This window comes from Cupressus sempervirens, chromosome 3, assembly GCF_028749045.1.
Source record: "Cupressus sempervirens isolate cs-2001-9-10 chromosome 3, ASM2874904v1, whole genome shotgun sequence".
In the NCBI taxonomy this organism is placed as follows: domain Eukaryota; kingdom Viridiplantae; phylum Streptophyta; class Pinopsida; order Cupressales; family Cupressaceae; genus Cupressus; species Cupressus sempervirens.
The window spans coordinates 519,955,282-519,962,570 of record NC_143120.1 but is presented as its reverse complement, the minus strand read 5'-3'; the positions used below and the strand labels follow the sequence as shown (position 1 = coordinate 519,962,570).

Genomic DNA, 7,289 nt, shown 5'->3' with positions numbered 1-7,289 from the left:
TTCATGCACTAGGATTAGGAAAAGTTTGATCTTCCAACCACATCATAGCTATTAGGCATGAAATTTCCATATGATGAAGGATTCAAAGTCACCTCTATGATTGGTTAAAATAAAAATGTTGGTGGCTTGAACATGAGATTTGTTAGTGCAGTAATCTATCTGGTAGTGTCCTTAAATCCATCTTCACTAGACTCTATCAGTGGTTTTGGAACACAACTAAGTATTGGCGATATGTTGTAACTATTTTCAAAGCACTAAGTACTTGCTAAACAAGAAGCTCAAGTTGGAAGCATTAATTACATTTGAAGACATTGGAGAATGCGACATTGGTGGAAGTGGTGATGATGTTTCTCAAACATTTGATGAGGAATTTACATTTTAAAATGTTATTTTTGGGAGTGAATGAGAACAATAACATGTTATAGCTATACATCTCTTCCACTAATAGCTATGCATCCTTTCCACAAACAAGTCTCTAATGTCCATGACTTGCATTCAACATTTTTACATACCCATAGTGGTGTAATAAACATTAGTGCTAAAAAATTAATTGATTAGAAAAATAAATTATTATTCTCCAAGTGCATCAATGAAGAGGTCTAATTCTTGCAACATAAAAAAAATTAAGCTTGTAATTCTTGCAAACTTAAAGGTTTTTTGAAGAGGTGGGACTAACTCCAATTTGAAGATATGAAGGGGAGAACTTTGAGTTTGAGGACATCAACTTAGAAATTCATTTTTCAAGTACAAGAGATAAAATCAGTCAACAACAAATAAAATCAAACATTCATTGAAGAGACAGTTCATAAAAAGCATCAAATCAGCAATAGTCTAGAAAATACATCAAGTTATTTGTTTTGAATAAAGGTAGTGCCTTACAAATAGGAAGGATGAAATCCCTTCCGAGTCCACAAGAATTGGAAGGGCAAAAGCTGAAAACCCTTTCATGCTCTTATCAAGTTTGGATGGAAACCCAAATCTTGGTCAAGGACAACAAACCTTGGTATTGTCACCATTGATTTAGGGGCAAAACCCCCTAATTCAGCATATTTACAAGTATTTCCACAGAATTTAGAATATGATTTACTTCGGGTATTGTATTATGATTTATTGGTCTAACTATATTCATAAATTCTTAAATCTTTGATAAATCTATTATCGATAAGTAGGAGATAATTTCCACATCAAGTCAAATTGTGATATTGCTATTAGTATTTAACTGTGTGATTTTAAGTCAAACTCATTGACCCATGCTTTGATTCAACATGAATCTGTCTCTCTTGAGAATAAATGGAACACTTACCACCCATTAGAAAATCTCCTAAAGAAGCAAACACATTTGCTAAATCACATTCATACTGAAGCACATAATTCCTTAAGCATCTCAGTCATAGCCTAAAGCACATTAATACTAAAAGTAATCTCACTAAAATTCTTTCAAATGTTCTATTGCTTCACTTTTTATTTTTAAAAAAAAGGTATTTGCATTTAAAAAATCACACCTGTGTTAAACAAAAGCTCTCACCTATGTTAAATAATAATGTTAGTTATAACACAAATGGACATGTTGAAGCATATCCTCACTATTTTAAGCCAAAATTCTTTTCTATTAAGAAAGATATATAATATAAGTCATTGCTTCACTCTAGCATCAATTCACAACTAAGGAAACAACTACAAAATAAACTTCAATATTATATGTACAATAACTCATAACAACTTACTTTCAAACAACACAAGCTTGCCAAGTACTTTAAGAACTTAGAAGTCAAAAGTGGACTAGTATTCGAGAAGAAGGTTTCAAGCTAATGCAAATTTTCATGTTATGAAGGTCCTCTTTTGTAGTCCATAAAATAGGCTTTTTTTTAGAGAAATTTGAGTATTATCTAATTACAAGTAGAATTCCTCTTTTGGCACATCCTGGTAGCCTAGGACAATGGTTGACTCCCATTGTTTACATCACCTCTCCATTTCAAATTTGAGAGCTAAGCTTCCCACCTTGATTTCCATTCTTGTTTCATAAGTTCCTACTAGAATTCAATAACTAAACTCGTATGGAATGGTAAAATAGTAAACATTATTGTTATAGAGCACAAACCACATCTTTATCATGCACAAAAAAATAGAACATGATTCTAGAAGAAATGAAATATTTAATGCAAGAACCCTTGACAACTAAGAGGTACATGAATCCTATCAATCAAGCTGGGATCAATAATGTCATTACTGGTACTCAGCATATGTAGTCCTTGAATATGGGAAGAGGAATTAGCACTTCAAAGATCAAATGTATTTACTTTTAATCAAGAAAGTTATAGTTCTCATTCCATGCAAACATCATCAATATAAATATATATTATATATTTTGAGTTCCATCAGGCAAAGTGGTATTAACTAGTAGCGAAGTGATATGACGCAAGTTGCCAAAATTTTGGCAAAGAGTTGATTTGATTGGTTTCACTAAAGAGGACATCTAAGGAGTATTAATTTGGAAAAAAGTTCAATTAAAAAGAAATTGAGATATATTACCATAGTTAATAGCTGATAAATTATGGGAAGATCTTATTCAACAACAAGATGTTGAGTTGATAAAGTGAGAATTAAAGTAGACCAAGATGCAGAACCCAAAACTTAAACAACTAGAAGAACCAATTTTTATTATTGCAAATTTAGATGTAAAAAGGCATAGCCACAAAATCAACCTTCACCCACCATCAACCATTAAAGCATGGGAAAAATATTATAGGTTGTTTATACCAAAATAAAATGTTGAAAGTTACAGAGAAAGCCAAGACATATTATATATGTTGGATATTTAAGTAGAGAGAGCCATAGAGCCAAATCTCCAAAGACAAATAATGGCAGAAATATGAGTCAACAAGTTGTTAATGGAGAGTAGACATAGAAATTTAAAAAGATAGTTGCCTTGAACAACTAGATTAAATTTTTCCTTGTGATAATATGTCAGATTACCAAATAAAAATTGAAGAAAAATAGACATATTTCCTAAATCTTCAACTCCCAAAACTTGATAAATTTACTAATTTTAATACAAGTTTAGTTACAATTAAACTTTTGATATTTAAATAGGCACACAAGGATAGAGGAATTTTATTAGGATTCAATCAAAGAAGGGAGCAGATCTAGATTTACTAATGAACAAAATATAAATATATGAAAACAAAGATTGAGTTATTTTACTACAGTGGATATTTAGGGGGATAAACATGCACTTTACTGAGGCATTATCAGAAAGACTAGGCAACTAAAGATTAAACCACAATAACTTGAAAAATAAATCAGCTTATCCAATCAAAGTTGGAAAAAAAAAATAGAAATTAAAAAATCAAAAACAAAAACAACGAAGTCCAAATCCTCAACCATCAGATTTAGATACCATAAAAGCATAAAAAACTTACGGGCAAAGACAAACTACAAATCATGAGTAACCAAAAACTAAAATGTTTTCATTGCATCAGATAGACAGAAGAGATGGGAAAAATCTTCCACACCATAACTTGAAATATAAAGCTTTTCACCCTCAGACACCTATGGACTACACAAATCTAAAGCATTATTTCCTGATCACTCATTGCAAGTAGGTATCAAGTTGATTTATAAACTCAGAGCTTCAAATATAAGATAATCAAACACCAACACAAGTTAACTCCTTTGACATAGTTATGGTTGAAGATCAAAACAAAAACATCAATTTTGATTATTTAACTAGACAAAGCACAAAAAAACATAGATCTTGACCCCCAAAACATGCATTCTTTTACAAATTTGATCCCCAAATCTCAATCCCCAGTATAAGCAAACCTTCACAAAGTTGAAATCTTAATAACCAAAAATTGAAACTTCAATGCATCAAATGGTAATAAGCCTGTCATCATCAACTTGGCTCATATAGATTTTAAAGAAAATAAACAATCAAGAAATCATCAGCTTTGATTGAGTGGATTCAAATGATCAGAAAGACGAAATCTATTTTCACTCTTGTGACCACTCTAGAGAGAGAGAGAGAGAGAGAGAGAGAGAGAGAGAGAGAGAGAGAGAGAGAGAGAGAGAGAGAGAGAGAGAGAGAGAGAGAGTTTTTATTGAATATGCTTGATTGAGATTTTAGGACTGAAAAATAGAAAAAGAGGATCAATATTCATTGAATTTGCTTGAATGAGAATTTAGGTGTCTGAAGCAACCAAAACTAGTAAGTACATTGAATTTTCTTGAAATATGCAATCAGGATTGATAGATAATTGTCACATAAAACCAGTAGGAACACAAGGGAATAAGTAATAAACCAGTCCATTGGCTCTACTTGAATGGTTTTTTAAACCAAAAATACAAAAATGTCTTTAGCTTAAGCAGGTTTTAAAAATGAAAAAGTCATCAAACAAAATAAAATTTGTTTGCTCAATGACCTTACCTCTTGTGGAAACTATAGATCATAGAAATTGAAACATAAAAATGCCAATGTGCTTATACCCATTAAATATATAGCAACACATCACAAAGCTAGATTGCTAGACATAAAAATGATGGATCTCTTCTATTACACATCTCTTTCTAAAACATTGATGTTAAAAATACACATAATCTAATCTAGAAACTACAAATAAAAATGATAACTTGCATATATCCATTAAATATTTATTAGCACATCACAAGACCACGAATTTTAGTTGCATACACACAAATCCAAACATGAAAAGTGCTACTTTGCATATATACTCATTGAATATATATCAACACATCACAAAACCATAATTTGAAGTATAAAACACACAAATTGAGGCATAAAACTAATTTGCAAACACTCATTGAATCAGAATGTTAGTTGTAGCCTATAATACAACATTTCAGGCATACAAATGCCACTTTGCATATATCAACACATCAAAAAACTAGAAAGTAAGCTAGTGTGTGCCTATACTCATTGAATATACATCAACACATCACAAAACTAGAATGTTACCCATAGATCACACAAATTTAGACATACCCATTGAATAAACATCAACACATACCATAGCAAATGATCCAATAGCAACATGAAGGTTTTAAATATGATAAATTCATTTGCTCAATGTCCTTACCTCTTGTGGGAATTCTTTGAGGAAATTCATTTTAAAAATGTACTTATTTCTTGAAGCTCTAGAGACAAACCCCATTGCAAGATGACTATCATATAAATTCTTCCTCCTAGGATCAAAGAGAGTCTCATAAGCCTCTTTCACTTCAGTAAACCTTCTTGTTGCTCCTCTGCATGCTCAAGAGGACACACATTAGGATGATACTTTCTAGCTAGCTATCAATATTCCTTCTTGATATCATATATCCCCACATCGCCAGATATACTAAGTAATTCATAAAAGCTCTGAGATGGGCATTGCTACATAGAGCCCATCATTGCTCTAGCAAAGAGACTCAAGGGTGATCTCATTGAATCAGTAGTAGGACCACCTACAGGAATTAGTTGTTTATTACCTGTGAAGCCCCAATACCTGCAAATTTCCATGAAACCCTTGTATGCAGGAATGAAATAATGATACGACAATACTATTATATTATACTTTTAACATATTAAGGTTATGACCCAATTTGGTCAAAATTTTGACCAACTTGAGAATACTTAGGAAATTTTTGACCAATACAGGGATGGAAATCAAAAAATAAAGGAAATCATACCTTTGGTCAAAAAATAAGTGCAAATGTACTAGTGAAGAATGCTCCTAGACCAACATCTCAGTGACAGTTCTAGAATGGGAGTATGCTTAAAATGCAAATATATGAGTATGTATGCAAGATCTATGACTAAATGCAGATTATATGCATGTAACAACTCAGAATGCTATTAAATGAATATGCAATAAGCTAAACATGTGCTAAAATGATACTAAATAACATGAAAATAAAGCTAAATTTTTATCAAAATGGCATGAACTTGCTATAATGAAAATGCTAAAAGATAATAATTTAGAATGTTCTTATAGTACAAATGCCTAAGATTTGGGTCCTTTTGCTCTTGAATTCTCTATACAATTTTAGAAGGGGTTGGGGTAAGAATCAAGGTTTCACTCTTGACTAGGGGTAATGATGAAACTTTAAATATCTCATAAGATAACAAGAGGAAGAGTCCAATAGACTTGATTTTGGGGATAAATGAGGATTTTTCCAATTCTTTTAAATGAAAAAGGAGGATTTTTACTTTTGTGAGGATAAATGGATTTATTGATTTAATAAAAGTTCCATTTATTTTCAACTTTTTTATTTTCCTTTTTCCCTTTTTTAAAATTTCATCTTATGATTTTCAATTGTTTTTCTCCTCTTTTTAAAGTCGGTTTAATTCATTTTGATTTGATAAATGATTTAAACAATTAATGATCTAATGTAATCCTTGATTTGAAACTCTGTTGTTTTCCTCTGATTTGCATCCTTTGATCAAAATTGTCGTGTTTAGTTCTTTACCAATTTTTGGGTGTCTACAAATGCCCCTCTTTGAGCCAATATGCAAAGCATATTAGTTCAAAGATTGTCTTGATTTTCTAATTTTGTGTCAAATTCTAATGATTGAATGTCTGATTGGTGATTTTTTTAATGTTTTGAGATTGGTATGATGTTTGATTATCAGTACTTGATGTTTGATCATCATTTATTCTGTTGATTCAATGTTTTGATATTGCAATGTTTTGCTTGGATGCCCCAATTTTGTTTGATTTGGTGTTAAAAAAAATTGCTGGGGTAGGAAATTTTTGATATTTTGAAAATTTTGATGCTCTAGTTTGGCTACTTCAATTTGATATGGATATACTGCCCCCATAGAAATGAAATTGGAACATTTGATGTGTAAAAATATTGATAGTCCAATTTTATTTTTTAAATAATGGATAAAGAATTTGGATTTAAGGTCGCATAGGTTATATTTGAATAAAACCATGTTTAAGAAAAATTTGGATCAAAAGATCATAAAGGAGGCTTATAAGGTGTTGAAAATATTATAATGTTAGGAATAAGGTGTCTCAACCTTGGATAATTCCTATTCCTATTATTTTTTTTGTAAAATGTATTTCTTGCAAATAATGTTGATGTGTCGGCATCTTGAATTGTGTATAAGGAGATCATAGCTAAAACGGTTATGAGAGATTCCTATGACACGTAAGAGTTATGTTAGGAAGATTCAATGACAGGTGAAGACATGTGGCAATTGATAAATTTGAGTACTGTACACTCTACCCCAATAGTGGGGTTCAAAAATTTTTTTAGGGTTCCTATTTTCTCGAAGAATGGTA

The 7,289-nt window shown here is 31.1% G+C and overlaps 1 pseudogene; it reads right to left on the bottom strand.

Annotated features, from left to right (window-relative positions):
- Positions 1 to 1,886: 1,886 nt before the first annotated feature.
- Positions 1,887 to 5,518, bottom strand: LOC149567466 (chaperone protein dnaJ 20, chloroplastic-like; annotated as a pseudogene).
- Between the last annotated feature and the right edge of the window lie 1,771 nt (positions 5,519 to 7,289).